Genomic DNA, 17,304 nt, shown 5'->3' with positions numbered 1-17,304 from the left:
ACAGTCCAGCCCGAACTGCCAAGCCATGCCTTCCCTGGACCGTATTCAAGCTTCCTAGGACCGGTTTCTGGCATTACAGCCGGTTTCAGCCAGGCTTGCTTGAATTCATTGGCAAAGTGAGCAAGGGACTCACGTCTGAGCATATCCTGCCAACTTATGGCGAACAAAGCGGTACAAAAGGGGGTGGGGGCACCCGGCCTTCACTAACTTTACTGCCGACGGTGGTGTTGCTCCGGTGACGTCTGTGAGATCGGAGGGTGAACAAACAGATTAGAATCTGCCCACTGGCACAACACCTTGGCGTGCCACGTGCCGGACCTTCCGATCCCCATGGTAACGCACCGCTGCACGCTACCTAATCCATTGCAGCTGCCACGCGTGTTCAGAAGCTGATGATCTGCTGGCCTGCCAAACCACTTGGTTAGCGGTACGGCAGAAGGCCCCATGTGTATGCTGGGGCCGGGCTGGGCTGCTGGCCTCCTTTTCCCACTGAGCCCCACATGCCTGGGCTTCCTCAACCCGCTCCCCTGCGGAGGGGGTGGTGACATGCAGAGCGACTGTGGAGGTATGCCCTAAGGGCCTTGCTGTGCTGCTGTGGACCAGGCCTACCCTGTTGCTTGCACTGTGTACGGCGCCGGCCCCAGCGGCTGTGAGGGCTGCAGCGAAGCCGGCTTTCCAGTGTGCTCCTGCGGGGCATCTACTGGCGATTCCTGAGAAGTGGTGAGTCTGGTGGCATGCCCAGGCGGAGTGCTGCCATATTGGGTCCTAGTCTGGGACCCTGTGTCGGCACCATAATCGAAGTACGGTGCAGACGCCCTGGGATGTCCCTACTAAATATCAGACACAACTAGAATGCAGGCGGATGCCTCGGTAGGCAGCTCCCAGAGGAGCAACATTCAGATTTTGGGACTTCCAGAGGGGGTCAAGAGGACCAAACCCATGGCATACCTAGAGACCTGGTGCAAGTTGCAGTTGCGGCCCATATAGGTAAGAGCGGTGGGGCTGGGTTGGGGGGATTCCCTCATCGTCATCTGTCAAAATCGCCTCCACCCGGCCCCACTGCTCCTACTTGCAAGGGCCACGGCTGTCAAGTCATTCATGCCCACCTCAGACCTCTTCAACTTTTTCTCCTTTGAAAGGGCTCACCGCATCCCGGCTTGCCACCCATCTCCAGGCAGCCCCCTCATCCATTGCGGGCAACTCTCCCTCACTTTAAAGACAGGGACGCTGTGCTTTGAGCGGCCAGGGCGGAATGGGACTCTACAAGTGGAGAACAAGCACATTATGTTGTTGTTCCCAGCACACCGCAAGATCATCTTTGAGGGGGCTACCTTCTTTTTCACTGACCCCGCTAAAGCATGGGACTGGAGTGACCAGCACTCGAAAAGCACACAGCTTCTGCATGCTGATCGCACCCTGAAGGCCCGGGGGTCCCTGGGCAAGCAACAACACAACAAAGGTATCCGGGCACACACAAGGTAATTGCTCCAGGGATCCCTGGCTAGCTCTCCCAATCTGGAACAAATCATTGCTGACCGTAGGTGTGCCCTGTGGGCAGTGGTGGATTTGGGACCTGCCTCTGCCCCCACATTTTCTCCTCCCAGCCGACTCACCAACGTCTCCCAATGTGACCCCCCCCCAGACTGCGGACACACTCATCTAACCGTTCCTAGCTATTCCACCCTTGCCTGAGCTTAAGTAATAATTCAACACTGTTGATTCCTGTTACTACCAGCCTTTCTTTCATACTGGGGTTCTTTTTATGGGCAGCTCACCTCATCTGCTCTGGGCACATGCTTTGCTGGCTACCTACGATATATTAGAGTATTTGCATCATGTTCTGTTTGGTCGTACCATCAGTTGCAGTAGGTCCCTGATATTGTGAATACTCCCCTCCCCAGTTGCTACACATCCTTGTTGCCCCTTTCTGCCTTCCATTACCAACAATATAGTGGGTGGGTAGTGCCAGGCTTTGGAATCAGACACAACACCCGGGGGAAAAGGCCTACCTGTGTGTTCTCCACATACCCCTAACACCTTGCCATGACTCCTTCCGCTGACTCCTGTCTCCTCACCCTGAACACCACAGGCATGCACACTGCTCGTAAGCACTACTTGGTGTACTCTTACATCAAGCATCAGCAGGTAGAGATAGCTTTTTTTGCCAGAGACGCACCTGACAACCGGGGAGTTGGGCCTAATGCACAAGCGATTGAGGGGTATCTTTCGTGCAACCACCTACTCACAGTTCGCACAAGGGGCCATGGTTTGGATCCAGATGATCCATATCATGGGAGATTCTGTGAATCTCTTTCCAACACATTGGCCCACTAGACAGAGACCCTGTGGATACTAGGGGGAGAGTACATTTGTTTGCCTGACCTTTCCTTAGATATATCCCACCCTACCCCTCCCATTCTCCATCTTATGTGCAGACAGAATGTTTCTGTGTTTGGATACACTACTGGTCTCTAGCGGATTCATGAAGATCCCAGCAACACAAATTACACTAATTTCACACTTCTCTGAATACTCTCTACGTATGCCTCATCGCTTCCTCGGCATGTCCATTGTTGTCTCCCTAATCCGACATGCAGACTACTTAGGCCAGGCCCTCACTAACAGTTTCTTACCCTTGGGTGTAGGCCCTCCTTACCCCTTACTACCACTTGGAGCATGCTGCGAGATTTCCTTGAGGACCAGGTCTTCTATCAGGAGCAGGAAACCAACAGCTGCTGTTATTTTTCCAAAAATTGCAATAAAGCATTAACCAGGACACTGAAGTGGGATGCCTTCAAGGTTGTGACCAGGGGTGCTTGTACTAGACAGATAGCAGGAGCCCACAGAGTCCTTGAGAAAGACTTGAAGAAGGTGGAACACAATCTGACTGCCCTTAGTAAGGCAGCAAATGCCACTCTGGATTCCACAGCCAGGCTGGTGGAGACGAATATCTCCTACACTGCACTTCTCAAACCCTTGAGACGCCAAAACTTTGAGGCTCACGCTGCCAGGGCACACCGAAAGGGCAACAGACCTGGCACGCTCTTGGCCTGGTTGGCCTGTTCGCCCTGGCATGCTCTTGGCGTGGTTGACCTGACAGGATACTAAATCCTGCCCCATTACGGAGGTGGTTACTAAGTCTAGGTGGCGATCTCCTCTCCGCACTCCGCATTACGTGGAGGCCGTGGAGTTTCCTCACTCGTGCTCATCAACGTCAAGTTGGCGTGCGCGAGCAAGAGAAATCAACCTACCAGCGAGATTTCTCAATGCGGGCGATCGGATTTCTCAATGCGAGTGGCCTTGTAGGCTTACAACCACTCACGTTGAGAAACCATCCGTTCGGGTTGAGAAAGCTGCCGCTCGAGTAGAGAATCTACTCGAGCGGCAGAAAGGAAGCAGTGCCCAGTTATGCCCACTTGAGTTTTGCATGGTGCCTTTCACAATAATTTCACAGCATGGACAAACACCCGGCACTGAAAATTAACAGCATTCTTCTAACACACTCCGCCGCTTGAGGAGCTCAGCAAAGCACAATGTACTTTTTTTTAATTTCACGGAGTTCCGCAACACGGCCCAGGTTTAGTGGTTACCCCTTGCGGTGACAGGATCTGCACCCAAAGTGGAAGCCTTCTACGACTATTATGCCATCATATACAGAGTGACGCTGACTGACCAGTCGGAACAAATGGACCAGTTCCTAGCTGCCCTCGTCTTTCCCCCTGATCCACCCTCTCGAGTGGACCTCATTGGAAGCTAAGGTCACACTGGCTGATGTAAAGTAGGTGATCTTTGACCTGGCGCAAAATAAAACCCTGGGCCTGGATGGCTTGCCCTTAGAATACTACAGCGCTTTTTCAGCTCCCTTGGTGCCTCAGGTGGCGGTAATGTATAAGGCGGCTCTGGAGAAGATGAGCTTCCCCACTCACTTGGCGAATCTCTCTTAGTCCTAATCCATAAACTAGGCAACCTTGTTAACTTTTTACAGGCCAATTACCATCCCGGGGGCTAATTACAAATACCTGAGCAAAATGCTAACCAACTGCTATGCCCAGGCCCTCCAGGAGCTTGTACACCTAGACCAGAATGGCTTTGTCCCCAGCAGAAGCACCTCTTAAAATATCTGCCGTCTTTTCCATGTGAGGATTGGGCCCAAGTGCGGTTTCCTCATGCCGCCTGCCTCATTCTCGATTTGGAGAAGGAGTTCTACACCCTGTGCTAGGCTTACCTCTTCACTGTGCTCCACCATATGGGAATGAGACTCACACCTTTTACATTCTCAAAACTATTATACTCAAATCCCTCCTCCCAGATCTGTTTGGGATGCTACAGCTCAGCTTCCTACCCAGTGGGCCGTGGAACATGCCAGGGATGTGTGCGCTCCCCCCTACTTTTTGCCCTAGCAATGGAGCACTTAGCTGTGTGCTTTCAGGGAACAGGAGGATTGGGGTATCCCCAGAGAGGGCGAGACCCACAGTGGATCCCTCTATGTGGATGGCCTGCCCCTCTACATACGAGATGTTTCATTTGTCCTCGACCCGCTTCAGGTTACATGTCGAACTTAGCTGCTGCAGCTGGACTGCCATTTCCCCGCTCACACCCTGACCTTCCCCCGTAAGAGGTGTGCATTGGTAACTTTCACCTTGCCTGGCATACAACGGTGCCTCACTATCTGGGTGTTCATCTGTACCATATGCACCGAGACTTGTATGAGGGCAACCACCGCAGGGCTTTATCGGGTATTCGCTCCAAGGCTGACTTTTAGAGGAGCCTTCCCCTAGCCCCCATAGGAAATATCACCCTGGTGAAGATGGTCATTCTGCCCCGCCTTTTATATTACTTTGCGAATCTCCCAGTTATTCCTGTTCCTTCTTCAAGAAACTGGACGCATTGCTCTGCTCCCTCATATGGGTGCCGATGACTTGCCCTGGCAAAGCGGCAGCTGCCAGTGGAACTGGGAGGCCTCTGCGACCCATCTTTTGATTCACACTTTCTGGCAGCGCAGCTCCAGTGGCTGTCTTGATGGACAATGGGGCGCCACCTTGGAGAGACCTGCTCAGAATCTGGACCTTTACAGTTGCCAGCAATTTTCTGCTTACTTTTGCTGGGAGCCCAGCCCGCCTCAACCTATCTCATACAAGTGACTGAAGCACTGACAAGCATGCTTCGAATCCATTGCCTCTCTTGAGGGACCCTACTAAACACCCCATTGCTTCCTGTGGTTGGCCTGCCTTCAGACAAGGGCCATTACACATCCCGGGAATTACAAACCTGAACTGCCTACTCGCTTCACGAGGTGGAGGACCTATTCTCCGAGGACCAGCTTCTTCCCTTTGACCAACTGGCCGAGGAGAGCGGGCTCTCTCAGGACAGTTACTCTTCCATTGACAGCTTTTACATGCTTATATGTCATCTCTGGGACCTATCTGTAGGTGAGCCTACCACTCACCTAGTGCTCCAAGCTGTGTTATCTATGGGTCCAAGGCACCATCTCATTACCTGGTTTTATAAGGCCATGCAAGAACTGACACACGTCCCTCTCACTCCACTTCACCAAAAACGGGAGGATGAATACGGGAGGCTGCTTCATAACAAAGAAAGTCTCCCAGAACTCCCGCTTCAAGAATATACAGTACCTCATACTACATTGTGCTTCTCTGACAATGGCACAGCTTGGCCGGCACTTTCCGGAGCCACAATTTGACTGCCCTTGTTGTCACGCTCCAAATGTGGAGCTATTACATATGTTCTGGGACTGTCAAACTTGGCAGCACTGTTGGCACACCATTCATGTTACAGTGCAAGAGGTCACAGGTCATCTGTACATCAAGTCCTGGGAAGCCTGTTCGCTAGGCGTATTTAGGCGTAGGAAGCAGCTCAAGGTACAGACTTGCTTCGCTGCATTGGCCCTCCTTTTAACCAAGTGAGCTGTCATCATGTATGGGTGCATGCCAGCGGACCCCCCTAGAGGCCTCGAAAGGAGCTGTACCCAAATGGGGTGCTGCAGAGGAATATGCGCTCTGAAGCTAGGAGGTGCGTCCGGTACAACGACGCCCCATCTCCCCGAGTGGGCCATGCTGCTCATTCGCTTCCGCCAAACAACTAACAAAGATTCTACAGCCTCGCCATCACAAAACTCGCAAGGCTCAGCCAAATAAATGCCCTCCCAAGGGATGAGACCTGTTTCCCCATGAGGTACCCTTATCCTCACCCTGTAAGTGCCTCTGCTGTTGTTAAGAAAAGGGGGTGGTGATGAACATAGTGTCTGAATTAAGCAGACCACTCTTACCCAGTCCAAAGATCAGGGCTTGATCCATCACCGTTATTTAGCTCACTGCCCCATCCCAGCTCAGAACCTGGCTATATGCAAAGTAGTCTGTCCCTGGCCCAGTGCATCATGGGAACAGGGCAGACCAAACTACCAAGCCAATTCTTCACCAGAAAGGAGACAAGCTTCCGGGGACCGGTTTCTGCCATTTCAGGCGTCGTCGGCCCGGCTTGCTTGAATCCTGATGGAGCAGTGAGCAAGGGACTCATGTCTGAGCATACCCTTCCACGCTTATGGTGGACAAAATGATTCAGAAAAGGGGGTGGTGATGAACAGAGTGTCTGAATTAAGCAGACCACTCTTACCCAGTCCAAAGATCAGGGCTTGATTCATCACCGTTATTTAGCTCACTGCCCCATCCCAGCTCAGAACCTGGCTATATGCAAATTAGTCTGTCCCTGGCCCAGTGCATCATGGGAACAGGGCAGACCAAACTACCAAGCCAATTCTTCACCAGAAAGGAGACAAGCTTCCGGGGACCGGTTTCTGCCATTTCAGGTGTCGTCGGCCCGGCTTGCTTGAATCCTGATGGAGCAGTGAGCAAGGGACTCATGTCTGAGCATACCCTTCCACGCTTATGGTGGACAAAATGATTTTTGAAAAGGGGGTGGTGATGAACAGAGTGTCTGAATTAAGCAGACCACTCTTACCCAGTCCAAAGATCAGGGCTTGATCCATCACCGTTATTTAGCTCACTGCCCCATCCCAGCTCAGAACCTGGCTATATGCAAATTAGTCTGTCCCTGGCCCAGTGCATCATGGGAACAGGGCAGACCAAACTACCAAGCCAATTCTTCACCAGAAAGGAGACAAGCTTCCGGGGACCGGTTTCTGCCATTTCAGGCGTCGTCGGCCCGGCTTGCTTGAATCCTGATGGAGCAGTGAGCAAGGGACTCATGTCTGAGCATACCCTTCCACGCTTATGGTGGACAAAATGATTCAGAAAAGGGGGTGGTGATGAACAGAGTGTCTGAATTAAGCAGACCACTCTTACCCAGTCCAAAGATCAGGGCTTGATCCATCACCGTTATTTAGCTCACTGCCCCATCCCAGCTCAGAACCTGGCTATATGCAAATTAGTCTGTCCCTGGCCCAGTGCATCATGGGAACAGGGCAGACCAAACTACCAAGCCAATTCTTCACCAGAAAGGAGACAAGCTTCCAGGGACCGGTTTCTGCCATTTCAGGCGTCGTCGGCCCAGCTTGCTTGAATCCTGATGGAGCAGTGAGCAAGGGACTCATGTCTGAGCATACCCTTCACGCTTATGGTGGACAAAATGATTCAGAAAAGGGGGTGGTGATGAACAGAGTGTCTGAATTAAGCAGACCACTCTTACCCAGTCCAAAGATCAGGGCTTGATCCATCACCGTTATTTAGCTCACTGCCCCATCCCAGCTCAGAACCTGGCTATATGCAAATTAGTCTGTCCCTGGCCCAGTGCATCATGGGAACAGGGCAGACCAAACTACCAAGCCAATTCTTCACCAGAAAGGAGACAAGCTTCCGGGGACCGGTTTCTGCCATTTCAGGCATCGTCGGCCCGGCTTGCTTGAATCCTGATGGAGCAGTGAGCAAGGGACTCATGTCTGAGCATACCCTTCCACGCTTATGGTGGACAAAATGATTCAGAAAAGGGGGTGGTGATGAACAGAGTGTCTGAATTAAGCAGACCACTCTTACCCAGTCCAAAGATCAGGGCTTAATCCATCACCGTTATGTAGCTCACTGCCCCATCCCAGCTCAGAACCTGGCTATATGCAAATTAGTCTGTCCCTGGCCCAGTGCATCATGGGAACAGGGCAGACCAAACTACCAAGCCAATTCTTCACCAGAAAGGAGACAAGCTTCCGGGGACCGGTTTCTGCCATTTCAGGCGTCGTCGGCCCGGCTTGCTTGAATCCTGATGGAGCAGTGAGCAAGGGACTCATGTCTGAGCATACCCTTCCACGCTTATGGTGGACAAAATGATTCAGAAAAGGGGGGGTGATGAACAGAGTGTCTGAATTAAGCAGACCACTCTTACCCAGTCCAAAGATCAGGGCTTGATCCATCACCGTTAATTAGCTCACTGCCCCATCCCAGCTCAGAACCTGGCTATATGCAAATTAGTCTGTCCTGGCCCAGTGCATCATGGGAACAGGGCAGACCCAAGCCAATTCTTCACCAGAAAGGAGACAAGCTTCCGGGGACCGGTTTCTGCCATTTCAGGCGTCGTCGGCCCGGCTTGCTTGAATCCTGATGGAGCAGTGAGCAAGGGACTCATGTCTGAGCATACCCTTCCACGCTTATGGTGGACAAAATGATTCAGAAAAGGGGGTGGTGATGAACAGAGTGTCTGAATTAAGCAGACCACTCTTACCCAGTCCAAAGATCAGGGCTTGATCCATCACCGTTATTTAGCTCACTGCCCCATCCCAGCTCAGAACCTGGCTATATGCAAATTAGTCTGTCCCTGGCTCAGTGCATCATGGGAACAGGGCAGACCAAACTACCAAGCCAATTCTTCACCAGAAAGGAGACAAGCTTCCGGGGACCGGTTTCTGCCATTTCAGGCGTCGTCGGCCCAGCTTGCTTGAATCCTGATGGAGCAGTGAGCAAGGGACTCATGTCTGAGCATACCCTTCCACGCTCATGGTGGACAAAATGATTCAGAAAAGGGGGTGGTGATGAACAGAGTGTCTGAATTAAGCAGACCACTCTTACCCAGTCCAAAGATCAGGGCTTGATCCATCACCGTTATTTAGCTCACTGCCCCATCCCAGCTCAGAACCTGGCTATATGCAAATTAGTCTGTCCCTGGCCCAGTGCATCATGGGAACAGGGCAGACCAAACTACCAAGCCAATTCTTCACCAGAAAGGAGACAAGCTTCCGGGGACCGGTTTCTGCCATTTCAGGCATCGTCGGCCCGGCTTGCTTGAATCCTGATGGAGCAGTGAGCAAGGGACTCATGTCTGAGCATACCCTTCCACGCTTATGGTGGACAAAATGATTCAGAAAAGGGGGTGGTGATGAACAGAGTGTCTGAATTAAGCAGACCACTCTTACCCAGTCCAAAGATCAGGGCTTAATCCATCACCGTTATGTAGCTCACTGCCCCATCCCAGCTCAGAACCTGGCTATATGCAAATTAGTCTGTCCCTGGCCCAGTGCATCATGGGAACAGGGCAGACCAAACTACCAAGCCAATTCTTCACCAGAAAGGAGACAAGCTTCCGGGGACCGGTTTCTGCCATTTCAGGCGTCGTCGGCCCGGCTTGCTTGAATCCTGATGGAGCAGTGAGCAAGGGACTCATGTCTGAGCATACCCTTCCACGCTTATGGTGGACAAAATGATTCAGAAAAGGGGGGGGTGATGAACAGAGTGTCTGAATTAAGCAGACCACTCTTACCCAGTCCAAAGATCAGGGCTTGATCCATCACCGTTAATTAGCTCACTGCCCCATCCCAGCTCAGAACCTGGCTATATGCAAATTAGTCTGTCCCTGGCCCAGTGCATCATGGGAACAGGGCAGACCCAAGCCAATTCTTCACCAGAAAGGAGACAAGCTTCCGGGGACCGGTTTCTGCCATTTCAGGCGTCGTCGGCCCGGCTTGCTTGAATCCTGATGGAGCAGTGAGCAAGGGACTCATGTCTGAGCATACCCTTCCACGCTTATGGTGGACAAAATGATTCAGAAAAGGGGGTGGTGATGAACAGAGTGTCTGAATTAAGCAGACCACTCTTACCCAGTCCAAAGATCAGGGCTTGATCCATCACCGTTATTTAGCTCACTGCCCCATCCCAGCTCAGAACCTGGCTATATGCAAATTAGTCTGTCCCTGGCTCAGTGCATCATGGGAACAGGGCAGACCAAACTACCAAGCCAATTCTTCACCAGAAAGGAGACAAGCTTCCGGGGACCGGTTTCTGCCATTTCAGGCGTCGTCGGCCCAGCTTGCTTGAATCCTGATGGAGCAGTGAGCAAGGGACTCATGTCTGAGCATACCCTTCCACGCTCATGGTGGACAAAATGATTCAGAAAAGGGGGTGGTGATGAACAGAGTGTCTGAATTAAGCAGACCACTCTTACCCAGTCCAAAGATCAGGGCTTGATCCATCACCGTTATTTAGCTCACTGCCCCATCCCAGCTCAGAACCTGGCTATATGCAAATTAGTCTGTCCCTGGCCCAGTGCATCATGGGAACAGGGCAGACCAAACTACCAAGCCAATTCTTCACCAGAAAGGAGAGAAGCTTCCGGGGACCGGTTTCTTCCATTTCAGGCGTCGTCGGCCCGGCTTGCTTGAATCCTGATGGAGCAGTGAGCAAGGGACTCATGTCTGAGCATACCCTTCCACGCTTATGGTGGACAAAATGATTCAGAAAAGGGGGTGGTGATGAACAGAGTGTCTGAATTAAGCAGACCACTCTTACCCAGTCCAAAGATCAGGGCTTGATCCATCACCGTTATTTAGCTCACTGCCCCATCCCAGCTCAGAACCTGGCTATATGCAAATTAGTCTGTCCCTGGCCCAGTGCATCATGGGAACAGGGCAGACCAAACTACCAAGCCAATTCTTCACCAGAAAGGAGACAAGCTTCCGGGGACCGGTTTCTGCCATTTCAGGCGTCGTCGGCCCAACTTGCTTGAATCCTGATGGAGCAGTGAGCAAGGGACTCATGTCTGAGCATACCCTTCCACGCTTATGGTGGACAAAATGATTCAGAAAAGGGGGTGGTGATGAACAGAGTGTCTGAATTAAGCAGACCACTCTTACCCAGTCCAAAGATCAGGGCTTGATCCATCACCGTTATTTAGCTCACTGCCCCATCCCAGCTCAGAACCTGGCTATATGCAAATTAGTCTGTCCCTGGCCCAGTGCATCATGGGAACAGGGCAGACCAAACTACCAAGCCAATTTGGTAGTTTGGTTTGCCCTGTTCCCATCATGCACTGGGACAGGAACAGACTAATTTGCATATAGCCAAGTTGTGAGCTGGGATGGTGCAGTGAGCTAAAAAACGGTGATGGATCAAGCCATGATCTTTGGACTGGGTAAGAGTGGTCTGCTTAATTCAGGCACTCTGTTCATCACCACCCCCTTTTCTGAATCATTTTGTCCACCATAAGCGTGGAAGGGTATACTCAGATGTGAGTCCCTTGCTCATTGCACCATCAGGATTCAAGCAAGCCGGGCCGACGACGCCTGAAATGGCAGAAACCGGTCCCCGGAAGCTTGCTTCCTTCCCAGTACAAGAATTGGCTTGGTAGTTTGGTTTGCCCTGTTCCCATCATGCACTGGGACAGGAACAGACTAATTTGCATATAGCCAAGTTCTGAGCTGGGATGGTGCAGTGAGCTAAAAAACGGTGATGGATCAAGCCCTGATCTTTGGACTGGGTAAGAGTGGTCTGCTTAATTCAGACACTCTGTTCATCACCACCCCCTTTTCTGAATCATTTTGTCCACCATAAGCGTGGAAGGGTATACTCAGATGTGAGTCCCTTGCTCATTGCACCATCAGGATTCAAGCAAGCCGGGCCGACGACGCCTGAAATGGCAGAAACCGGTCCCCGGAAGCTTGTTTCCTTCCCAGTACAAGAATTGGCTTGGTAGTTTGGTTTGCCCTGTTCCCATCATGCACTGGGACAGGAACAGACTAATTTGCATATAGCCAAGTTCTGAGCTGGGATGGTGCAGTGAGCTAAAAAACGGTGATGGATCAAGCCCTGATCTTTGGACTGGGTAAGAGTGGTCTGCTTAATTCAGGCACTTTGTTCATCACCACCCTCTTTTCTGAATCATTTTGTCCACCATAAGCGTGGAAGGGTATACTCAGATGTGAGTCCCTTGCTCATTGCACCATCAGGATTCAAGCAAGCCGGGCCGACGACGCCTGAAATGGCAGAAACCGGTCCCCGGAAGCTTGTTTCCTTCCCAGTACAAGAATTGGCTTGGTAGTTTGGTTTGCCCTGTTCCCATCATGCACTGGGACAGGAACAGACTAATTTGCATATAGCCAAGTTCTGAGCTGGGATGGTGCAGTGAGCTAAAAAACGGTGATGGATCAAGCCCTGATCTTTGGACTGGGTAAGAGTGGTCTGCTTAATTCAGGCACTTTGTTCATCACCACCCTTTTTTCTGAATCATTTTGTCCACCATAAGCGTGGAAGGGTATACTCAGATGTGAGTCCCTTGCTCATTGCACCATCAGGATTCAAGCAAGCCGGGCCGACGACGCCTGAAATGGCAGAAACCGGTCCCCGGAAGCTTGTTTCCTTCCCAGTACAAGAATTGGCTTGGTAGTTTGGTTTGCCCTGTTCCCATCATGCACTGGGACAGGAACAGACTAATTTGCATATAGCCAAGTTCTGAGCTGGGATGGTGCAGTGAGCTAAAAAACGGTGATGGATCAAGTCCTGATCTTTGGACTGGGTAAGAGTGGTCTGCTTAATTCAGGCACTCTGTTCATCACCACCCCCTTTTCTGAATCATTTTGTCCACCATAAGCGTGGAAGGGTATACACAGATGTTAGTCCCTTGCTCATTGCATCATCAGGATTCAAGCAAGCCGGGCCGACGACGCCTGAAATGGCAGAAACCGGTCCCCGGAAGCTTGTTTCCTTCCCAGTACAAGAATTGGCTTGGTAGTTTGGTTTGCCCTGTTCCCATCATGCACTGGGACAGGAACAGACTAATTTGCATATAGCCAAGTTCTGAGCTGGGATGGTGCAGTGAGCTAAAAAACGGTGATGGATCAAGCCCTGATCTTTGGACTGGGTAAGAGTGGTCTGCTTAATTCAGGCACTCTGTTCATCACCACCCCCTTTTCTGAATCATTTTGTCCACCATAAGCGTGGAAGGGTATACTCAGATGTGAGTCCCTTGCTCATTGCACCATCAGGATTCAAGCAAGCCGGGCCGATGACGCCTGAAATGGCAGAAACCGGTCCCCGGAAGCTTGTTTCCTTCCCAGTACAAGAATTGGCTTGGTAGTTTGGTTTGCCCTGTTCCCATCATGCACTGGGACAGGAACAGACTAATTTGCATATAGCCAAGTTCTGAGCTGGGATGGTGCAGTGAGCTAAAAAACGGTGATGGATCAAGCCCTGATCTTTGGACTGGGTAAGAGTGGTCTGCTTAATTCAGGCACTTTGTTCATCACCACCCCCTTTTCTGAATCATTTTGTCCACCATAAGCGTGGAAGGGTATACTCAGATGTGAGTCCCTTGCTCATTGCACCATCAGGATTCAAGCAAGCCGGGCCGACGACGCCTGAAATGGCAGAAACCGGTCCCCGGAAGCTTGTTTCCTTCCCAGTACAAGAATTGGCTTGGTAGTTTGGTTTGCCCTGTTCCCATCATGCACTGGGACAGGAACAGACTAATTTGCATATAGCCAAGTTCTGAGCTGGGATGGTGCAGTGAGCTAAAAAACGGTGATGGATCAAGCCCTGATCTTTGGACTGGGTAAGAGTGGTCTGCTTAATTCAGGCACTCTGTTCATCACCACCCCCTTTTCTGAATCATTTTGTCCACCATAAGCGTGGAAGGGTATACTCAGATGTGAGTCCCTTGCTCATTGCACCATCAGGATTCAAGCAAGCCGGGCCGACGACGCCTGAAATGGCAGAAACCGGTCCTCGGAAGCTTGTTTCCTTCCCAGTAAGAGAATTGGCTTGGTAGTTTGATCATGCACTGGGACAGGAACAGACTAATTTGCATATAGCCAAGTTCTGAGCTGGGATGGTGCAGTGAGCTAAAAAACGGTGATGGATCAAGCCCTGATCTTTGGACTGGGTAAGAGAGGTCTGCTTAATTCAGGCACTCTGTTCATCACCACCCCCTTTTCTGAATCATTTTGTCCACCATAAGCGTGGAAGGGTATACTCAGATGTGAGTCCCTTGCTCATTGCACCATCAGGATTCAAGCAAGCCGGGCCGACGACGCCTGAAATGGCAGAAACCGGTCCCCGGAAGCTTGTTTCCTTCCCAGTACAAGAATTGGCTTGGTAGTTTGGTTTGCCCTGTTCCCATCATGCACTGGGACAGGAACAGACTAATTTGCATATAGCCAAGTTCTGAGCTGGGTTGGTGCAGTGAGCTAAAAAACGGTGATGGATCAAGCCCTGATCTTTGGACTGGGTAAGAGTGGTCTGCTTAATTCAGGCACTCTGTTCATCACCACCCCCTTTTCTGAATCATTTTGTCCACCATAAGCATGGAAGGGTATACTCAGATGTGAGTCCCTTGCTCATTGCACCATCAGGATTCAAGCAAGCCGGGCCGACGACGCCTGAAATGGCAGAAACCGGTCCCCGGAAGCTTGTTTCCTTCCCAGTACAAGAATTGGCTTGGTAGTTTGGTTTGCCCTGTTCCCATCATGCACTGGGACAGGAACAGACTAATTTGCATATAGCCAAGTTCTGAGCTGGGTTGGTGCAGTGAGCTAAAAAACGGTGATGGATCAAGCCCTGATCTTTGGACTGGGTAAGAGTGGTCTGCTTAATTCAGGCACTCTGTTCATCACCACCCCCTTTTCTGAATCATTTTGTCCACCATAAGCGTGGAAGGGTATACTCAGATGTGAGTCCCTTGCTCATTGCACCATCAGGATTCAAGCAAGCCGGGCCGACGACGCCTGAAATGGCAGAAACCGGTCCCCGGAAGCTTGTTTCCTTCCCAGTACAAGAATTGTCTTGGTAGTTTGGTTTGCCCTGTTCCCATCATGCACTGGGACAGGAACAGACTAATTTGCATATAGCCAAGTTCTGAGCTGGGATGGTGCAGTGAGCTAAAAAACGGTGATGGATCAAGCCCTGATCTTTGGACTGGGTAAGAGTGGTCTGCTTAATTCAGGCACTCTGTTCATCACCACCCCCTTTTCTGAATCATTTTGTCCACCATAAGCGTGGAAGGGTATACTCAGATGTGAGTCCCTTGCTCATTGCACCATCAGGATTCAAGCAAGCCGGGCCGACGACGCCTGAAATGGCAGAAACCGGTCCCCGGAAGCTTGTTTCCTTCCCAGTACAAGAATTGGCTTGGTAGTTTGGTTTGCCCTGTTCCCATCATGCACTGGGACAGGAACAGACTAATTTGCATATAGCCAAGTTCTGAGCTGGGATGGTGCAGTGAGCTAAAAAACGGTGATGGATCAAGCCCTGATCTTTGGACTGGGTAAGAGTGGTCTGCTTAATTCAGGCACTCTGTTCATCACCACCCCCTTTTCTGAATCATTTTGTCCACCATAAGCGTGGAAGGGTATACTCAGATGTGAGTCCCTTGCTCATTGCACCATCAGGATTCAAACAAGCCGGGCCGACGACGCCTGAAATGGCAGAAACCGGTCCCCGGAAGCTTGTTTCCTTCCCAGTACAAGAATTGGCTTGGTAGTTTGGTTTGCCCTGTTCCCATCATGCACTGGGACAGGAACAGACTAATTTGCATATAGCCAAGTTCTGAGCTGGGATGGTGCAGTGAGCTAAAAAACGGTGATGGATCAAGCCCTGATCTTTGGACTGGGTAAGAGTGGTCTGCTTAATTCAGGCACTCTGTTCATCACCACCCCCTTTTCTGAATCTGCTGTTGTTAAGGTCACTGAAACATCACAGTACGCTCCCCTAAGCCAGTGACTGTATCCCCTGTCAGCTGCAATGCTGTTGCAGCATACGCCCCACCCCACACCACATTCTTGTATTCAAATCCAAAGTTGACAGTTAAAGTTTCTCTCTTGGGTACGATGCCAGGAGACAACGCTTCTCAGAGTTGTAGCTGCCAGTTTCTAGGGACCCCATTGAAGGCTTCTTGATGCTTAATAAGTAACTATTGTTATGTTATGTTATAAAGCACTTGTAATGCACACAGATACTCAGGAGTGTCCCAGCGCAGGAGCCAACTGCCGAAAGCACAAAGTATTGTGCGCAATACTTTCCCTCAAATGTACCACTGTGTCTTCTATGTATTTTCATGAAATTTTATGTGGAAAAATATATAATAGCACTACCTCATCGAATACTCAATTTTTTTTTTATAAAAAAGGAAATAACATTACATTTATGTAATGCAACAATTGTCCAAAAAGCTTTATTAAATTCAGCGAGCAAATCATAAAAGCACTTGATCAAATACACATTCATTTAAAAAAAATACACAATAAAAATACTATTATTTAAAAAAATAGATCAAAACTGTATAATCAGCAAGCTCAGGCATACATAAATATACAATAAAAAGAGATCATAGCAAACCCTCAGCAAAAATTGATCCCACATAAAAATGCTTATCAATGTTTTTAGAAATTCAAAAAACTAATAAATGCTACTCTGTGGTGAATCAACCACAGCTCCGAGACCGTCCTCCTAGACGCCACGGACGACATCCGTACCCTCCTCGACCAGGGCCACATGGCTGCCCTCATCCTACTAGGCCGCTCAGCAGCTTTCGACACCGTCTCCCACCACACACTAACCACCATCCGAGGAACCGCCCTTGACTAGATCTGCTCCTTCCTCACTAGCCCAACCCAGAGAATCAGCCCTTCCTCTCTGAAACTACAGAGATCAGCTGCAGAGTACCCCAAGGATCCTCAATGGGCCCCACGCTCTTCAACAGCCACATGGCCCATCTCGCCACCATAGTCAGAAATCACAAACTCAGCATAATATCCTACACTGATGACACCCAGCTCATCCTCTCCCTCACCAACGAACCCGACATCACCAGACAACGTTTCCAGGAAGGAATGAAAGACGTTGCCTCCTGGATGAGTAATAGCTGCCTAAAGCTCAACTTAGAGAAAACTGAAGTCCTTGTCCTTTGATCCACCCCCTCTGCATGGGACAACACCTGGTGGCCCACCGCCCTCAGAAACCCCCATTCCCACAGACCACGCTCGCAACCTTGGCATCATACTCAACTCCTCCCTCATCATAAACCGACAGATCAACGCCATGTCTTCCTCGTGCTTCAACACCCTGCGTGTCCTCAGCAAGA

This window comes from Lissotriton helveticus, chromosome 2_1 (genome assembly GCF_964261635.1).
Source record: "Lissotriton helveticus chromosome 2_1, aLisHel1.1, whole genome shotgun sequence".
Lineage (NCBI taxonomy): Eukaryota > Metazoa > Chordata > Amphibia > Caudata > Salamandridae > Lissotriton > Lissotriton helveticus.
The sequence above is the reverse complement of the archived record's forward strand: the minus strand, read 5'-3'. Positions refer to the sequence as shown.